Source organism: Colossoma macropomum, unplaced genomic scaffold (assembly GCF_904425465.1).
Source record: "Colossoma macropomum unplaced genomic scaffold, Colossoma_macropomum, whole genome shotgun sequence".
In the NCBI taxonomy this organism is placed as follows: domain Eukaryota; kingdom Metazoa; phylum Chordata; class Actinopteri; order Characiformes; family Serrasalmidae; genus Colossoma; species Colossoma macropomum.
In genome coordinates, this window is record NW_023494803.1 from 9,846,940 (window position 1) to 9,867,189 (window position 20,250).

The 20,250-nt window shown below is 40.5% G+C and overlaps 1 protein-coding gene across 2 annotated transcripts in view; it reads left to right on the plus strand.

Moving 5' to 3' along the window:
* LOC118823411 (WD repeat containing planar cell polarity effector) overlaps window positions 1-20,250 on the plus strand; it is a 115,348-nt gene that overhangs the window by 20,861 nt on the left and 74,237 nt on the right. The gene's annotated exons all lie outside the window — the stretch shown is intronic.

Sequence of the window (20,250 nt, forward strand, 5' to 3'; positions counted from 1 at the left end):
CATATTCCTTCAATCTGAAGGACCATTTTTCCATGCAAGAATAGTTTAAGCATGCAAACGGTTCTGTAGGCTATAGCACCAAAAAGGGTTCTGTTGTTACAGGCTTGACACTGTAACAATAGCAGAACCCTTATGGTGCTGTATGGAACCATTTTCAAAAAGGTTCTGTATAAAACCATATACAACACATTCTCCATCAATCTGAAGAGCCGTTTCAACATACAAAGAATCATTTCAGTACAAGATGGTTCTATATAGAACTTATGGTTCTGTTTAGACTTATACTTGGGCCCAATCTCGCCCCTACCACTTAGCCCTACCCCTCCATTTTGCATGTTCACGTCTAGGGGTAGGGTGTCCCGATTTTTGTTGAGATAGAGGGGTAGGGTGAAGTGTTAGGGCTACATGACCCTCCAAACAGAGGTTTTTCAGACAAACTCCAAACAGAGAGTTATGAGAAAAAAAGAAAAACTGGCTAGATGGAGCACAAGCGACCAAAGAAACCCACAAATGTGAGAATTTTCTCCATAAAAAAGATATGATAATCATTGTATTATCTTAGTTTAATGTTGTTTCAATGTATTATGGCCCTTTTCTTCATAACAAGCATAAAAATCACTAGTAGTATGCTGATGTCTCAGTAACTAGCTAGCTAAACTTTCCCATTCCACCTTAAATATACCAGCAGTACTGACACCTGAAGTGCCAGAATATAACTGCTGCACCATTTAAGGTGGGATGGGGAAATGCTAACAAGAAGTTGGCAAATAGCTGACTTCACCAAAGAATTAGGAGTAAGCACTTATATATAATATAATATATAACTATTTTTAGATTATTTGAATTTGTAATAAAAGTTTGGGCCATTTCAGGGGTTAATGATTGTGTTTACGTATTTTAACGGTTTAATTATATGGACAGGGTTCAGTGGAATTCCCCTTTAATATCAGCCATAGGTAACAGTATAATGAGATATTTGAATGTAGTTTGTCTAAAAATGCACATATTTGAACAGCTAAGATTAAAAGTTAAAATCCTTACAAACATATGTCAGTATGTCGATACGTAACAATCTATCGGTCAGGCCCCACTTCAGACTGTGAATTAGGCCGAAGATGACGCTCCGCTTGCCTGCGCTGCGCCTGGCCGAGCTGCTGGCCACAGGCCAACATTTAGGTGCAAATGCAGCTGTTGTGCTGAGGCAAGCAGGGCATCGAGGGGTACTGAAGGAGGGGCACAGAGAGGCAGAACGCGTGGAGAAGAGATAGAAGGAGAGATTGCCGGATGGAAGGAGAGAGATAAAAAGAAGGAGGAGAGGGAGAAGAAAGCGGAGGGAGGAGGGACGGCCACGCCGCGGCGAGTAGATAAGATGTCTGCCGGTGATGGTGTGTGTGTTGTTTGGTTTGGGCTGATGGGACGTGGCACAGAGTCAGAGACTCCGCCTGGCTGACACGCTATATCACCCACCCTGAAGAGGAAGAAAAGTGGACAGTTTATTCTCTCTCTCTCTCTCTCTCTCTCTCTCTCTCTCTCTCTCTCTCTCTCTCTCTCTCGCCCTCTCTCGCTTCAGCCACACATGCAGCTTGTCTGTATTCCAGCACATATCTAATCCATTCCAGTTAGGAAGCAATTAAAAGGAATATTTTCATTCAGAAAAAAAAAAAATCTAATTTACGCAATTAGCTCCTGAAATGTTGATCAACCAAGACATGTTTAGTGTCTGAAGTTTGCTTTCAGGCCAGAAAAGTACTCAATACAAATATGCAAACTCATGTATATGATAACTAACTGTTAACTGAGAAATAAACTATTGTTATTTTTTTCATTTTATTTTCTTGCCAATTAAACCTGTATAGAACTACACTGTGTAACATTATGTCAGAATTTGAAGATGTAGAAATGTGTAGTTGCACAGAAGAACATTTTGTACCATGGGTCGTGTTTTGGGCCCCTTCCCCGAGTGGATGAATCTGATGATTGAAAGAGAATTCAAAGAGAAATCTTGATGAATGATGCGTCTTCTGAGGATTTGAGTGCAGTTATCTACTACTGTCATCATATCTTCTTTAGTATAATGTTAATTTCTACCATTTTTTTTTTTATTGCGTGTGTGGTATTTGTACGTGAAGATCTCTGACTTTTAAATGTTTTTTTTAGACTTTTCAGGGCGACTCGTAGCAGCGCACGCTCACCATATTTTAGCCTGCTTTTGTTCTCCTGACTTGGTAATCTTGTTCTTTCAGTTTTAACAGCTATTTCTTTCGTAGTACTGCTTTAAATAGGTTGGCTCATCATTCATGTTAAACATTTTTTGAGGGTGGTGTAGGCAGTTAGTTCCTAGGGCCTAGGTTTTGCACTGAAGCTACACGGCTAATGTAGCTAACAAGTAATGAAAGCTAACATTACTTGTTAGCTACAGTTAACATAGTTCAAACTACATAAAATCATTACATATGTGCTGCTAACTATGTGGTTTCTGGCACCGTAATACATATTTTTATCTGTAAATAAGGACAAAAGTGTGTTAGCATAGCTAAAAACCTGAAATTTGTGCTTACTTTTGTCAATGTTTATGGATAACAGTGTGTCACAGTGTCCAAAACCAGATAATCAAGACTGTTTGAGATACCAAACAGCTCCATGCGGTTTGAGGCGAGTTTGCAGTTTGCATTGTTATGTACTTTAGTGGAAAGTAAATTTGAACTTAATTATACTGAAAATGGCTGAATTATAAAACATCAAAATATTGAAGTGCGGCTGAGGTTGTGTGTTCACTTGCTGCTCTTCCTGCTTCTTTCCATCTCTCCATTTTTTCTTCTGTTCATTCCATTCCGAGTTGTGTTACCCCTCCCTGTCTGAACTTTTCAACTTTTCAACTCTCCATGGCCTCTTTCTCTTTCTTGTCCCACGACAACAATCGAAGTAGATTCTTCCTTTTCAGCCTTTTCTAAACTTCTCTCCCATCTCCCCACCCCCCCCCACACTCCTCCTTTCATCCCCCTCTCCTGCCGTTTGACAGCCAGACCTGCCCTGTGGTCACATCATTCACAACACAACGGCCAACAACTTCACTTTGGCCCCTGATTGACATCTTGTACACGCACACACTGTAGCTTGTAGCTGTTTCCTCACTTGAATAGTGTTACCTTTAGCTCATTTTCTTCTGCTCGTCTGTCATGTGCTATTCTCCGCATGCTGACTCTGAATGGAGAGTCTTTCACACAGGCCGTGTATGTCTGAGTGTGTGTGTGTGTGTGTATGTGTGTGTGTTTTGGCTGGCGCCACTCTGTCCTCAAGTTTTTTCTGAAGCTCTGTCATGTCCCCGTCATGCTCTTCCTGGTATTGTGTGTAACACTTGACTCCGTCTTTACCTCTGTCTCTCTCTTTCTTTACTCATCATTGCTTTAGGCCTCGATTGCTACAGTCCGATATTTAACCAGAGAGAGGGAGACAGCGTAACTAGACCTTCTGTTTCCGAAATGGTAGCTTTATAGGAAAAGGGAAAAACAATTCTCATATACAGTGACCATCCCCGGTCAAACTCGGGGGCAGTTTGTTCTTTAGGGTAATTGGGTGATGCACCACCAAAGGGGGAAAGGGAGGAAATTTTTCTGTTACATTCTACCACAGTGTTTTGCTCTAGCTGTGACTGTTCTAGATAGTTGGTCCTGCCTTTTGAATATCAGTCCAGTCAGCGTTGTGTTCTATACAGTACCGCCCCTTTTGGGTGATTTCAGTCTGGATGGAAATTGGGCCTTAGTTACATTTAGGGCATCATATCCCTTCAAAGAGAGGGCAATTGCTTATTATCGCACACCCCTAATTCCTCAGTGATGTGAAGCTGAATTCAGCTGTTCACCAGCTTCTCATTTGAATTTTCCTGCTCAGCCTTAAATAGTGTGGCAGTTACATTCTGGCACCTCAAGCGTCAGTACAGCTGGACTATTTAAGGTGGAATGGAACATTTTAACTAGCTAATGAGACATCAGCATACTACTAGCAATGTTTTATGCTTGTTATGATGAAAGCACCATAATACATTGAAACGATATTAAAAAGATAATACAATGGTTATAGTCATTTTTAACAGAGAAAACTGGTCTCTCTTTCTCTCCATGTTCAAAGATATTTGTGAGGGTTAAACTGATAGATGACAGTTTATCTGTTGATGACCACAGTTGATTATTCAGTCATCGTAGAGCCAAAATAATTTTACTCAAGAAGAAAATTTTGAATTGAATAACTTTAAAATTCACAACCTTAATATTCATAATCGTAACTACCATGATGTTCAAATGTTTATAACCTTATCCATTCATAAATATAAAATGAATACTCTTGACCAATTATAAGTTTAAAATTCATACACTTAATCATTCATAAATATAAAAATGACACCGTTAACATTCATTACCTTAATCATCATAACTTTAACCTTTCAAACCTTTTAAACCATTTAAAAATATATATGTATACCCTTAAACATTCATAACCTTAAGTTTTCATAAACTTACACTTAATAACGTTAACCATTCATTACCGTAACATTCATACCTTTTAAATTCTTAACCTTAACATTCATAACCATAACTACCATAATGTGAACCATTCATAACCTTAAACATTCACATCTTTTAAACATTACACAGCAAAAATTCATTACCATAGTATTCTTAATTCTAAATACCATAACGTTAACCATTTATAACCTTAACAATTCCTAAGCTTAAACGACCAAAAGCGTTAACTGTTTAAGGTTGAGAACTGTTATGGTTATAAACATTTACAACTTTAAAATTTTTAACCTTAACATTTATAATCTTAACTCCTATAACATTAACTGTTTATAACCTTAATCATTCACAACCTTTACCATTTATAACTTTTAAACTCATAACCTTAATAATTATATCCCTAACTACCATAATGTTAACTGTTTATAACCTTTAACTTTTACCATTCATAAATATAAAATGTATACCCTTAACCTTTCATAACCTTAAGCTTTTATAAACTTAAAAACTATAACCTTAACTGTTCATTACCATAACATTCAAATTCTTAACCTTGACATTCATAACTGCAACAAACATGATGTTCACCATTCATAACTTTAACATTTATAGGCTTATCTATTCATAACCTTAAACTTTTATAAATATAAAATTTATGTCCTTCACTGTTAACCTTAATATTACCTTACCTGTACCTTAACATTCATAACCGTAACATTTGTAACCTTAAACTTTCATAAACATAAAATTTATAACCTTAACCATTCTTTACTGTAACATTCATAACCTTAGCCATTCACATCCTTCACTGTTCATAACCTTGACCATTTATAACCATTACCATTCATAACCTTAACTGTTTCGGACTCTAACCGTTCATAGAAGTAACCATTCATAACTTTAATTTTTTGTGACCTTTTGTTAGCCTTCACCGTTCATTACCAGAACAGTTTGAAACCTTAATCATTCATAATCGTAACTGTTCATAACATTAACCCTGTGTAACCTTCACCACTCATAATCATAACCGTTCGTAACCTTAACCGTTCACGACATTAACTGTCCATAACTGTCACTGTTTGTGACCTTCATCATTTATAACAGGTCAGCTTCTTTTCTATCATCATGTCTCGTGTTGTGTCATCCTGTCTCTGCTGTCATCTCCTCACCCCCTGTTCTCTCTTCTCTTTCTCTCTCACTGTACAGCTCATCCCTTCTTTCTTAGGCGTTTTCTTCTTAAGTCTGTTTCTGTCTTCTTTCTGTCTCTCTGTCCATTGTGCTCTCTTCTTCTTCAGTCTTGTCACCCTTCGGGCATTATGTTCTACTCCAGCGTCCCATCATGCCCCTATCTCCGATCGGTGACAGTGTTTGGTGATGTTTCTGTATGTGCGTGAGTGTGTTTGACTTTTCGCTCCCCGCCCCCTCTTGTCCTTCTCCCAAAGTGTCCTCCATTGTTTAGTGTTTCTTTTGATAGTTAATCCCGAGCGCTCCCACCAGCCGCAGTCTTGAAGGACAGAGATAAGAGAGACAGCGATTTTCTGAAAGCGTTTTTTTCCCCTCCTCCTTTCTGTCTGCGATGTGTTTTTTTTTTTTCTTCCTTTTTGTTTTTTTCACTTCAGTAGGTTCAGGTTGAGATAGAGAGGAAAGGTGTGCGTGTGATATAGGCAGGAGCTGGGAAAGAACAGGAGCTGAGGGCTGTAATGGAATCTGGTCCACAAGTGAGCCCTCAGAGATACACGCACACATCGAAACGTGTGCAAACACATAACGATAAACTGAAACCATGATACAGTTTGTGTCCCAGTACAGGCCTGCTGATACGGCATTCCCATAATGCCCTGTTCTACATTACTGTACTGAATGAAAAACACAGGTGTCTTAAATGAATTTGAAAATGGACCCAAAATTGGGGCCAGACATACATCCAACCATCCACTAATCCATCTATGCATTCGTCTGTCCATCCATCCATCCATCCATCCTACCATCCATCCATCCAATATTCCATCCTCCCATCCATCCATGTGTCCATCCATCTGTCCAGCCATACATTCAATCATCCAGTAATCCATCCGTGCGTTTGTCTGTCCATGCATCCTCCCATCCATCCACCCGTCCATCCACCCACCCACCCATTCACCCATTCATCCGTCCACCCATTTGCGGCACTCCAAACTTAATGAAACTGAATGAAAGTGTTTTATTGTGGTTGGTGGCGTTCGTTTGTCTATCCGTGCATTTACTCACCTACCTTCTTTTTTCTTCTATTTACCCACCTATTCATCCATCCATCCATCCATCCAATCATTCATCCATCTACCCATCCACTCACTTATCACTTCACCTATCCATCCGTCCTCGCACCCATCTGCTGAAGTTTAGTTGAAAACTAAATGAAATCTGAAGTGTCCCGTTGCAGCTGACGGAAATACAGCACAATCCATCCAAACACTCATCCATTTGTCTATTTGTCCATCTGTCCATCCACCCATTTGTGTATTTGTCCATCCACCCATTTGTCTGTCTGTCCATTCATCCATCCATCAATCCACCTGTCCACCCATCAATCCATCCATCCATCCATCTATTTGCTGCTAATGTTTAGTTGAATCTTATAGAACTAAATAAAAGTGGTGTTTGTGGATGCTGGCAAAGCAGTCCGGTTCATCCACTCATCCACTTGTCTGTCCATCCATTCACTCGTCCATCTTTTCCATCCATCTATTCATTTGTCCATTCTTGCATCATCCGCATCCTTTTACCTATTCATCTATGCATCCAACTATCCATTAATCTATCCGTGCATTCATTTGTCCATCCATACAGGCATCTGTTCTGCCATCATCATTCTGTCATTGCATACACCTAACTACTAATCCATCAGTACATTAATCTGTCCATATATCCACTCATTCCTCCATGCATTCCTCCATGCATTCATTCATCCATCCATCCATCCGCCCACTTATTTGCAGCTCTCTGCTGATGTTTAGTTGAAACTAAAATTAATTTGTCTGCCCATCCATTTATTCATCCAGTTGTCTGTTCACCTATCCATCCATACATCCCTGCACTCATCCATCCATGCATTCCTCTGCACAGCCATTCATCCATCCATCTATCTATCCGTCCTCCCATTCATCCATCCATCCAGCCAGCAGAGTTGTGCTGATGTTTAGCTGAGAGTAAATGGAATCTGCAGTGTTGTATTGCGGCTGACAGCAGTATGGTATCTCTCCTTTTTCTGAGCGTGACAGGGTGGTTAGTGCTGCGGATGCTAACACGCTAACGTGCTGAGCATGCCAACTCTTATCTCCGGCCGTGGCCCCGCCGCCCGGCTGACTAACTGAGACAAAATTCTGCCTCTCTTCCACCACTTCTACCCCGCCACCCCCCCCCAAAAAAAACCTCCTACTCCACACGAAAATAAAATGGCTAAATGAAAACAGGAGGCGAAAACGCTAGCAGCAGCACACACTCTTAACAAGTTTACTGACATAAGAGGATTCTTTCATCTTTTTTTCCAGAAGCTTTAGGGATGAGTCAGCACCCCCACTCCGCTCTTTTAAGGGGAAAAACCCAATTTTGCCTCTGAAGAGAGAAGGTTGTGCACTGGTGTGACATTCAGCTGGAAAAGGGCCTCATTTCTGGTGACCTCTGTTTCAAAGAAACATGAGAAACAAATATTTATCATCATCATTTTGTTGACAAAGCTGCACCTGCATGCTTTTCTCAGTATGGCAAACGGACCAATCACACTCATGCAATGCAACAAGGTAAATCAAATAAATAAAGCAGTGAAATAAAATAAAGTGAAATTAAATAAAAAGCACTACAACAAATGTAGCACAAAAAATGAAGCAAAAAAATAAATGAAGTTCAATAAATAAGACATTCAAATGTTAAATAAAATTAATAAAGTATTAAAATAAATGAAAAAGAACATAGTGGTGTAACATTACACATTTTCAGATTTAATACAATTTTCAGTTCTGTGGTTAATATTTTATTTGATTTTCAATATTTTGCGTCTATATTTTTGATATTTGATATTTTAAATATGCAAAAACAACATTATAAAGCAGTGCAGATGAGCTTTAAGTGAAGCAGAAGTAGATGGTATACTATCAGATGCCTAGGCTTGATCAGAGGAGAACCCTCAGGGCCTTCTAGGTCTTCAGAGTTTTTTTCTAGGTCTTCAGATTTCTGCGAACTAAAAAATTTTGTAATTTTTATTCTTTAGAATCATGCTTGTATTTAGTATTATAGAACTACTCTTGTTTTGTTTCTTGTTCTGGATGGAAACAAAAGGGTTAAATTCTTGAAACATTCAGTGGAAACTTGGCCAATCAGGAACTGCTCTCTCTATGGAATCTAGGCTGATATAGCTAAGTAAACTCTGCTGTTTGTTGGGACTTCAGGAGCTGAAAAGAAGTCCTAATGCATTAGATTAACCACCAGCATAATTACAAAGTGACAGAGGAATCAACCAAGCATGTTTACTTTCCAATAGATCGGACCGATCTTGTGAGAAAGAAACATCACTCTAGACCTTCTGGAAGTTCTAGATACGATCTAGATCACTGACTGAATATGAACAGCATCCTTATTAGTGGGTTGTCAGAAATGGAAAACAGTGATGGGAGGTCTATATCATACGGAGCCCCTAAGGGGCCGTGGCTTAAAAAAAAAGTTAATCACATTGCGTTCCCTCGCAAATGTTTTACGTTTCCTCGCAAATGTTTTGCATTACGATGCAACGGTTTACATTCCCTTGCAAAAGCTGTGCTTTGCTTAAGCTCAGACATGAAGCAGCTCACTGAATTTTACGTTCATCTTGGATCAAAATATAAAGACATATTGTCGCTTCTCAAAATCAAACATGATTATGCTATTAGTGAGCGCAAACTGAACTGAGATCGAGTGTCCTTGTACAGTAAAAGCTACATTTACAGAGATTGCAGTGAACAATAGTTGAATAAACTCAGCATAGCGAAACTGGGAATCAGCTTTTAACGTTAGCTATGCTAAAAACAAAGATAGATAGATAGATAGATAGATAGATAGACAGATAGACAGACAGACAGACAGACAGACAGACAGATACTTTATTGATCCCGAAGGAAATGTAGCAGCCAAATAGAAATATACAAAGATATGCAATAAGATCTATAACCTGAGATGAAAAAAGGCAGTGCAATAATGACTGTACAAGGAGGCACAGGTAACAGAATATAATGACTATACTGAATACATATGTGCATATATTTGTACTGAAATAAAGTGTCTAGGTGTGAAGTGTCCAGATGTGCAAGATGCGCGATAGGGGGTACAGAAAGTGCAATATGTACAGTAAGGTGTCCATATGTGCAGATGGATTAAATAAACCTATGATTTATTATGAGATAAACCTATGACTTAACATGAGATTCAGATTCAGTCCTCATCTCTCCTCATCCCTCTTCTCTTCTGGCCCCACTGGGAAGAGTTGAAGAGCCTGATGGCTCTAGGGACAACGGATCTCCTGAAACGGTCCGTTGAGCAGCTCTGTGACAGCAACCTGCCACTAAACACGCTCCTCTTGTCCATGATGATGATGTGCAGCGGGTGACCATCATCCTCCATAATGGGGAGCAGTTCACATGTAGGCAGTGTTGTTGGGCACCTCTGGTCCTACGTTTGTTTGCTGTCTGATGATCATATATTTTGCGAGGGAACGCATAGCTCAGTACAGAAAGAGACACTGTGAAACTGCTGCAAGGTAAAATATACCCTAATATATCTGTCACAAGCTTCAAGTAAAACATAGAAAGTTTTTTAGAAGATTAAAATGTTTGTGTTTAAGTTGAAACAGCCAAAAAAAATGCTGTTAATGCTGTTAGCTTAGCACTAACTACTAGAACACCATAGGGATGTTAGTAAATGTTAGCTAGGATTATTGTAGAGGGTCTTTTTCATCATGTTTGACCGCTGAGCTCTTACAGTCCCCCCAGTTTTACATGAAAGGCGGTCATTTAAATGAGGAACCTTAAGAGAGCGAAGGATGTATTGGTAATACAGTTTTACATTTTCCACACATTTTTATGATTTTTGGAATCTGTATCGACATTGTTAGACCCTTAGCTTTAACACACAGAGCTGAGGAGATTTGTTTATGCCAAAGGCATTAAAATAGTTTTGTGAGTCACTGGATCAGTTGGTATTGCTGGCTAGCTAAGTTAAGGTTGTAGCCTACACCACTAGCTACTGTATGGCTAAAGAATTTGCCAACATTTTCCAATCGTGCTGCCTCAGATACCGACAGTAATAAAGCACAGCAGTATGTTACCTCAAGATATATCAGTATAGCTGCTCAGTGAGAGCAACCAAGTACGTCAAAGGCTTTGCTAGCTAGCAGTGCTAAAACAGCTGAACTTTCTGCTTAGCCTATTAATCATTAATCAGCCTATATCAGTGCAGGTGATTTTGAAGTATATCAATAATATCAAATATCTGCTGATGCCGATACATAAACGTCTATAAAATGCAGGAAATGTAGTTGGATTAACATTACAGAGAAATGCTTGTTTCTGTAGGGTTACAATTGCAATGAAATGAGTAGCATTCAGATATTTTAGTACAACATCTCACCATCACCTAAACCTCCTGCTCTTCTGGAAAACAATAAGTACTGAGGTAAAGAATCATCCCTTCATAAAGACAGTAACAGAGCAGTATGTGGGGAAAAGCGTGAGTACATTCACACAACACAGCACATCATCTGTTTCTGACACGGCTACTTTGTACTTTGGACTGTGGGGAGTGTGTATATAAGAGAGTGAGAGAGAGAGAGAGAGAGAGAGAGAGAGGGAGAGAGAGAGATGGGAGAAAAATGAGAGAGAGAGACAAGGGAAAGAGAGATAGATGGGGAAATGAGAAAGAGAGACAGAGAGAGAGAGGGAGAAAGAGATAGGGAAATGGGAGAGAGAGACAAGGGAAAGAGAGAGAAGAGAGATGGAGAAATGAGAGGGAGAGAGAGAGATAGGGAAATGGGAGAGAAAAAGAGAGAGGGAGAGAGAGATGGGGAAATGGGAGAGAGAGAGACAAGGGAAAGAGAGATAGACAAGGGAAAAAGAGAGGAAGAGAGAGAGATGGGGAAATGAGAGAGAGAGAGAGAGTTAGAGAGACAGGGAAATGAGAGAGAAAGAAAGTCAGGGGGATGATAGCGAGAGAGATGGGGATAGAAAGAGAGACAGCTTAGAAGTCTGTATGTGAGAAAGTGTCTCTCTACCTCTATCCCCTATTTCTTTCTCTTTTTGTCTATCACTGTCTCTTTCTCGCTCTCTTCCCCCTCTCTCTTTCTGTCTTTCCCCCGTGCTCTCTGTATCCCCTTTCTCTTTCTTACTCCCTCCCTCTATTTCTTTCTCTGTTGTTCCCTATCCCTATCTCTCTCTCTGTCTCTTTCTCTCTCTCTCCTCCCCTTCTCTCTGTCCCCTTTCTCACTCTCCCTGTCTTTCTCATTCCCTATCCCCATCTCTCTCTATTTCTTTTCTTCCCAATGCTCCCATCTTTCTCTTTCTCTCTCTTTGTGTCTCTGTCTTTCTCTTGTTGTCTCTCACTTTCTCTCACTCGGTCTCTCTCTCTCTCTCTCTTTCTCTCTTTCTCTCATATTTGGCTGAAGACGGTTCGTTTTGGCTCTTAGAGATTCTTCCTTTGATCTTTCTCAGCGAAAGAGATTTGTAAACAAGGACAATGAGCCGTCCTCCTCACCAGTGTGTGTGTGTGTGTGTGTGTGTGTGTGTGTGTGTCTGTGTGTGTGTGTGTGTGTGTGTGTGTGTGTGTGTGTGTGTGTGTGTAGGCCTCCTTTTGGCTTGACATCTTTAAGAAATGCATCCCAACAGCTCTGAGCCACAGACTTACAAAGAGACATACAACAAAAACTAAAAAAAAAAAACTGCTACACCTCCAACACTGTGTAGATTAAACGCTGAAAACAAAGAAAAGTGGAGATAAGTGTGGCGGCTTTCTGCCTTTTGAAGTATGAGACTAAAATTAGGCCTCAGAAACCGGAGAAGCGTTTGGAGATACCTGACGACATTCTGGAGTGTCAGCAATCACAACACGCACTTGTTTACTCTGAAACTTCACACACTTAAAAAATCGAGGACATGTCACTCACCCTTCACCACAGTCACACCCCGCTGGTGCTGTTAAATCTACGCCGGCCTGGGCCATGTCCATGGTCCACACTGACCACTGCAGTTAAGAAATAAGGACTTGGCATGAGACCATTAGAGTAACATAATATAATTTCTGATTGAGTCATGCAGCATTTGGTAAGAAAATTCAGCTCACTAAAGGATTTATTTTGATGATAGATAGAAGATCTTAATTCATTTGTTAATTTACAAGTTAATTTGCATCCAACTAACTGATATATTTGAATGGAAGTGCATTTTTTCCATCAGTAAACATGCACTACATGAAAACTACATGAAAATGTTTAAAATCCAGAAGAACAAAAATATGTGTGTTCTTTCTAAATAGGTTAATCTTGTTAGAGTGCTTGAACTATATACATGTACAGTGTACAATGAATACCTTTCCAATGTTCAATATATGACCAATGCATTTGACGAGAATTTCTCCTCTTCGATGTAAACTGGGCAGTCCTAATCTTGGGTAGAGCTTCCATAGGTTTACCAACCACAAGGCTAACCACCAAGCAAAAGCTAACATCAGGGCAGAAGCTAACCACTAAACGAAAGCTAACCACTAAACGAAAGCTAACCACCAAGTGAAAGTTAACCACAAAGCAAAAGCTGACCACAGAGCCATAGCTAACCATAGAGTGAAAAACTAATTACCACTTGAAAGCTAACCACGGAACGAAAGCTAACCATAGAGCGAAAAACTAACCACCACTTGAAAGCTATCCCCAGTGCGAAAGCTAACCGCCAAGCAAAAGCTAGCCACAGAGTGAAAAACTAACCACCACTTGAAAGCTAACCATAGAGCAAAAACTGACCACCAAATGAAAGCTAATGACCCAATGCAAGCTAACCACCATGCAAACGATAATGAAAGAGTGAAAGCTAACCATAGATTGAAAAACTAACCACCACTTGAAAGCTAACCACAGAGCGAAAGCTAACCACCACTTGAAAGCTAACCACAGAGCAAAAACTAATCACCACTTAATAGCTAACCACAGTGCAAAAACTAATCACCACTTAATAGCTAACCACAGTGCAAAAACTAATCACCACTTAATAGCTAACCACAGTGCAAAAGCTAGCCACAGAACGAAAGCTAACCACAGAGTGAAAAACTAATGTTAACTACCACTTGAAAGCTAACCACTGAAAGCTAATGACCGAGCGCAAGCTAACCACCATGCCAAAGCTAATGAAGGAGTGAAAACTAACCACAGAGTGGAAGCTAATCATAGAGCGAAAAACTAACCACCGCTTGAAAGCTAACCACCATGCAAAAACCAACCACAGAGCGAAAGCTAATCACTATGCAAAAGCTAATGACAGAGTGAACCAATTCTGGCCTGGTTTCGGGGCTCCTCATCACTGGTTTGCTTTCACACAGAAAAATTCCATCTAAATCTTAGACTAATTGTGCAATTCCATATGTCACTTTTCAGCACGCAGGTTTGCAAAATGGTAGTAACAAGCTATGCTGCTGTTTATGATTTTCCTTTTATACAGACACTCAAGTGGCAAAAAGCAGCGCAACAGTGCTTTCCTGCCATCTTGAAACTTGAAAAGGGAAGTAACCGGATAAGTGTAGGCAGTCATGTTACAAAATAAACTAATCACGCGATCCCACACGCGGATAGCTTACACACGTGCAGCGGACCGCAGCGCCAATTTCAGAATGACCAGAGACTGGTGCTCTTGACCATTCCTGGGCTTGAAAACTGCTTTCACACTTGACCTGAATGTACTTAACTCACAGAGCAAGTGGTCCTGGGTCCGGAAAAATGGAAAGAAATGAAGATGGCGCTCATTTAGGGCCAAATATATAAAACATGGCCTCCAACCTATCGTCTTTCTCCAAACCAAGAAATCTCTTTCTACAATGAAACAACCCAGAAAGAATGTATTCCTCATACTCAACTTACACTAACTTTAAGAATATTATAGCAATAGATCAGCGAAGTTACGCAGTGCAAATGTCTGTTTGGTGTCTGAAGTTTGCTTCTTTAGTTTTGCCTTGGGACTAAGAGGCTAATGTAGCTAGCAAGTAATGCACGTTTATGGAAGTTTACCAACTGGTAATGGACAAAACAGATAAATGGATAAAATGCAGGCTTAATGGTGGCTGATACATGACGCTGTATCGATGACAGACATGTCGTACAGTGTGTCATACAGTATCAGAAGATATGTGAAGATTTAGGCATGCAGTTAGCAGAATGCTACCCCTGCTGAAAAAAACACACAGACTAGCACAAATGCTGTGCTGCTCTAAGCTGGTCCAAGCTTGTTTTTGCTGGTCTAGTGCTGGTCTAGTGCTGGTCTGGTGTTGGTTTAGCTGGACACCCAGCATGATCATGCTGCTTGACCAGCATACCAGCATCCAAAACCAGCATATCACTGCTGTCTGAAGAAAGCCATGTATCTCAATTTTTGTTATTTTTTTAGTTTTTGACATAATTTCAAAATGCCTGTTGCCCTTTACATTGTATGTAAATTTCTTGATGAATGGACCAAAAGAAACGGCCCAAAATGACTAGGAAAAAAGTCTGGTTCCATTGACTTCCATTAAAAGTAAAGTATGTTTTTTCTTCTCCTGTAAAGTTACCATTTTGGAGATCTGAAGTTTTCTTCTGACAACTGTTTTTTCTAGCAGGGTGTTTAGTGGCTTGTAAGCTTGTTAGCTACATTAGCCTCGTTGCTGCAGTACAAAGCTAGTGAAGCAAATTCAGACACCAGACATGTCTTGGCTGACATTTGGGGTAAGAGGGAAAACTGTTTACATTAGATTTTTCTGCCAAACCGAGTCGGAAGCCAGCAGCCGGGTGGAAATGAAAGAGTTAAGTAGGAGAAGCGGGTGCAGTAGCTGAGGGCAGAAGCGTTTAAGAAGCTAGCTGAGGCTTTTCCGTTGTAACAGCTGTCAGCCCTGTAATCCTTCTCCTGGGGCATACCTGGTTCTCCTGTCACCCCACCATCAGCCTCTGACCCCACGGCTGAGAGGCTTCTGAACCTGTCCCAACGAGACGGGGGCAGCCCACCCCTCCCTCCACTGCACCACCTGTATATGAGTATACTTGAGCTGTAAAAAGTGAGAAAGAGAGGTCCACCTCCCTTCATTGTCTACAGCAACTAATATCACCAGTGGTCAGTTCACTTAGTGGTCACTTTATCAGAACCCCCTCCTTTGCAGCTCCACCTAGTTAGAGACACATCTGTTAATGTGTTTTTAATGGAACCTTCACACCAAATCCAGTGTTTTTGTTTTTTAACAACCTGGGAATTCAGGAAGATATCAGGTCATAATTATGAGATGCTGTGTTATAATTATTAGATACTGAGTCATAATTATGGATAACTTTGTCATTATTATGACTAACTAAATGGCTATATATTTTTTTCCTGTTGCAGAAACAGGTTTCCGTAGGAATAATATGGAAGAGGAAGGAAAATGGATTCCTTGACTAGTATATCCTGTAAAAAGAGGACTCACAAAAAGAGCATTCCACAAAAAGAGCAGACATGAAAAGACGAAGATACACCTAGATAAACAAACGAACAAACATAAGAACGGCTATAATCAGCCCCTGCATTGTACTGTTGTACTGGTCATTCCCAGCCCTTCAGCTGGTCCTACATATATTTTCATTCAGCTCCGCACTTTTATAGCTTAGCTTGTTGCTTGTTGTATAAGCTTTTCTTCTCTGCCGTGAGAAAAATGCCATTTGCTTGGGCTGCAACCATGTCAGTAGAGCCCTGATTGGTCAGCCTGGTTCTTAACGCGTCCATACCGCTCAGAAAAATCAAACTGGTTTCAGCTTAAATTATTTACACAGCAGCACAGTCCATCAGTTTCAGACTGGACAGCATGTTTGCCATCTTTGGCTTTTCGTCAGTGGTCAGTTTCTGACCACAGAGCCACTGTGGTGGTGGTCCTGTTTCTGAAAAACGCTAGCAACACCACTGTGTCTGACACACTCTGATACATAACCTTGCTGGGTGACCGGCTAAACCAGCAACAGACCAGCATAAACCAGCTTAGACCAGCATGGAATACATGCTTACCCAAGCTGTTTTCTTTAGCAGTGATAGAACTTTTAACTGCGATCTTGTATCAAATTTCTATGCTAACACTACACAATGCTTTATCTTCACTGATAGCATCATGCAGAGTTAGCAAAGATATTCAGCGATTGAACTAGCTGTAACTGTGTCTTTCAAATTTCAATGCTAAAACAGTGCTATTATCTTCACAATAGCATCATATTTGGCCATTTAACTAGCCATAACTGTGTAATATTAGCCTAGGTGTTTAGGGACACTGCTGGACACTCTAGGAGCCAGACGCTCCTGACTAAGCTGGGTAAAATCGCAAAAAAACCTACTTCCAAGGGCTCTAGACCCCTTTTTGTTTGTAAAAAGCCATGCGTTCATAAAAACTGTATCCAAAATCCTCACCTCCTGCAGCTCAACAGAGCAAAAGCAGGTTTAATAAAACATTTGAGGGCATTTTAGAACAAGGACAGAGCGATTCTGGCCTTCAGCTGCAGCTCCTGCTAAGATTTAAAAGGTAACGTAATTAAAGCCTTGGGAAATCGAGTCTTTATCAAACTCTTATCTGTTCTACGCTCTCTCTCTCTCTCTCTCTACTCGCTCTCTTTCTTTCTTTACCTGACTCTCTCCATCACACCTTTTTCTGACTTCCTTACCTCTCTCTCTCTCTCTCCATTAGTATGCCGGCGAAGGAAGAAACGAGTCCATCACTCAATCTCTCTCTCCTCCTGCCCAGTGGTCGACCCCCGAAGAGACGTCGTTACTTTTTTTTTTCATTTATTTAATCAGGCCCCAGATTAAATTTATCATCCCTCGTTCGTTGGACCCTCGTCTTATTCCACCTTTTTCCTCCTGCCCTTCCCTCTTAATTACCATCTACACGGTCATCCCGCTGTACATTTAAATGCAATCAAGCATTTTTTTTTCTCCTTTTCCTTTCTGGTTCGTTTAAGTTATTTAAAAGGTAGGGGACCTTATTGGGGGTGAGAGAATACAGGGCAAATTGAATAAAGCAAAGTGTCAGATGAAATTAAAAAGGTCGCGGCGGAGGTTTCGGGCCTGATAACCACCGATGAGCTCCGTGGAAGCGGGAGAAATGCTCATGCAGTTCATGTGGATGACCTCTGTGACATCATGAGGCCAGGGTCAAAATGGCAAAGTCAGTTTTGAATTCAATTCAGCCGAGCGTCGCTGAAGTGACCAGAACAAATATTAAGGCCACTTTCACACCTACCTTGTTCGGTGTGGATCACTCAAATGTTTTTTCTGCAGTTTGGTCCATTTTGACAGGTGTTTGACGCTCCACCCGTACTGTGGTCAGCACTAAAGAACTGAACCGTGGTCTGCGTGTCTCGGCCCACTTCTAAACAAGTTGTTGTTCAGTTTGGTGCTGGTGGCAACAAATTTTTATCGCGGTCCACTTTCATCATATGGACGTTCTTGATAGGGCGACCTGATTGGCTGAATTTAAACATAATTAACCTGTTCACAGTCGCCCCATTTTTGCCTGAAACAGCGTACCCAAAGTAAAAAGAGCGCTCTTCCCACATACTTTGGGCTACAGCCATGATCTTGGTCTCGTTTGAAAGGTAACACTCTCATGTTTGTTTCCCAGCTTACTTCATAATTGTATGAGTAACTTACACTGAGTCATAGACAGAGGTGTGTTGACACCCAAAGTGGAAGAAATGTGGAGAGAGTCTGACTGGAGGTCGCCACACTGTCGGTTCCTTTTATGTGAATGGATTTGTTTCCTGCCATAAATGTGATATACAGCAGCATCATCAGATGTCTGTCACTGTGTTTAGGCTTCGCTTATTTTATTTTGGAAGACAAGCAGAGCCGCCGAAACCATGGTGGTGAGCAGACATTTGCCCCACCACTTTTCAAAGTACTGTGGTGACGCCCCACTACTTTTTGAGTTCAGGACACGCACATAAAAACCTCTGCTTTCTCTAAACTGCATGAAGCCAATCAGAATCTCCATTTCAGCTGGAGGTGCTTTCAGACCCGCCTTGATTGGTGTCAAACCTTTTCTTTAGTTTGGTTTTGACACGCGACTCCACCCGAATTCAGGCAGCACCAAACAACTGTCGGCACAATCTGCTGCTTTAACATTTCACTCTTTACAAACGCACATATTGTTCCTGCACTGTGAGCTGCTGTAAATAATGAGAGACAAGCACTAAATTATCGATATGCGTTTGATTATGGATCATGGAGCAGACTTTTGGTCAAGCATCAGTGACCTGATCGGTTAAATTTAAATTGGTATACACATAGACCATAAGCATCTTTACTGTCTGTTTTTTGGTTTCCGTGGTGGTGAATTTGAGAGTAACAGAGCGCTTGCATGCCTGCAAAACATCTGATCAGTAAACAAACACCCACGTGTGTAATTTAGTCCACTTTGACCCTTGCAGTCCACAATCCGAACCAAAGGAGAGAGATACAATATGACAAAAAAGCAATCTGTGGTGGTCTTTAGAAAATGAGCTGGGTATGAAAACAGCCTGATGTTCTTCAGAGAGGTTAGCTAATAAATACTGCTAGCTGAGGCTGCAGCTACTGAAGCAGCATCAAAACTAACACTGACACTGTTTGTGATCAGGTTCAGAGGAGGGTAGAGTTGCTTAACTCAGTACTCAAGTAAAAGTATTGATACTTGCACACACAAATAGATGCACCTTCCCCCAAAACAGCTTGAGTAGAAATACAAAAGCAGCTGGTCAAAAATCTACGTCTTAGTAGCTACATATTCCTATATGTATATATACTTATCCAGCATTGGAACGAAGATTGTGCAGCTCTGTTCTTCTCTTTTTGGGATTCTTTTGGTCTAAAATACAAAGCTCCAAAGTCAGAGATGTAACAAAACACAAAGCAGTACAAATATTGTAACCATCAAAACCTATTGAAATTAAGAAGAGTTAAAAAAGAATTTGAGTTTTTGTCACATTGTGTCTGTTCTGTTTGGTTCTGGTTTCACACTGCAGTAGCTGAAGTGCGCCAAATAATGCGTCTGGGTGCTCTTTACGTTCTTCGATTAGTCAGATATTAGACAGGGGTACAAGCGGGAGATCACAAGCTTGATCCCTGATGATCCCTCACCACAAGAACAGTGACTTCAAAATGGGTTGTTTTTGCTTAGTTCCCATATGGACACTTTAACGTATTTAATGTTTAAATGTGATGTAAAAGTCTTATTAAAGTGGCTGAGGAACCTTTCGTTTTCTGTTAAATGGGCCCTTTAATAGTGAGCTAATGCTTTGTCTTTCTCTCTCTCTTTCTCACTCTTTCCATGTCTCCATCTGTCTGTATCGCTCTCTATCTCTCTTTGTCTGTGTCCCTCTCTTTTTCCCTCTCTTTCGCTGTCTCTCTCTCTCTCTCTCCTCTCTGTCTGTCTCTCTCTCTGTCTATCAATCCATCTGTCTGTATCTCTCTCTCTCTTTCTTTCTCTCTATCTCTATCTGTGTCTCTCGCTCTTTTTTCATTCT